The sequence below is a fragment of the Chlorocebus sabaeus genome, chromosome 7 (genome assembly GCF_047675955.1).
Source record: "Chlorocebus sabaeus isolate Y175 chromosome 7, mChlSab1.0.hap1, whole genome shotgun sequence".
NCBI lineage: Eukaryota > Metazoa > Chordata > Mammalia > Primates > Cercopithecidae > Chlorocebus > Chlorocebus sabaeus.
In genome coordinates this window covers 1,928,845-1,929,535 of record NC_132910.1, presented here as the reverse complement: position 1 = coordinate 1,929,535, position 691 = coordinate 1,928,845, and the positions used below count along the sequence as shown (strand labels likewise).

The window sequence follows — 691 nt, the reverse complement described above, 5'->3', positions numbered from 1 at the left end:
CATTTAAAACTTATATGAAAGGGGGTCATGGAAATGTAATTTTTGCCTTTTCAATCAACAAATCTAGGACTCTGCCTATTAGGATCTAGAACACTAGCCTCTGCTTTGTTTTTTTCTGTCTTTGTTCACTAAAATTCAGAAAAATTCCTAGGTCTAATATCATGCAGGGTCACCCTATTACAATACTATGGAGTTTCAGAGAAAGGAGAGCTCACATTGGGTCAGGGGATGGGAAATGCTTCATTAGAGGGTGGCATTCAAACGACACTTCTTTTTTTTTTTCTTTAGGGGAAAGTGAGAACACAGTCTCTCACTATCACAAATTATGCAGTTCAGTTTCCTACATTTGGGGAAATTGCAGGAGTCAGCACATCCTGAGTGCATTGGATAAGCCTTGCCCCGGGAAAACCACCTTAGTGATCACGGTATCTCCTCTGCCAGCTAAGTATCAAACCATACATGAGAAGGATAGACCGCAATTAGCAGGCAGTATACTTTAATTGGAAATAAAAGACTAAGGAAATCAGTGAAGTCTGGAAAATTTTGTATTTAGAGAACACGGAATGGTTTCATATCATTAAAGCATGTATATGTTTAGGGGGATGGTGCATAACGGCTTTAAAAAGTATTCTAGAAACAAGTTACTGATGATTATAGTAAGGTTAAAAAATGTGGATATTAGCCCAAAGGA

At 37.9% G+C, this 691-nt stretch overlaps 1 non-coding gene across 1 annotated transcript; it reads right to left on the bottom strand.

The window, feature by feature from the left end:
• Window positions 1-285: 285 nt before the first annotated feature.
• On the bottom strand, window positions 286-449 carry LOC119621097 (U1 spliceosomal RNA). The gene has a single exon (XR_005237620.2). It is a non-coding gene; the product is annotated as a U1 spliceosomal RNA (small nuclear RNA).
• Window positions 450-691: the final 242 nt, after the last annotated feature.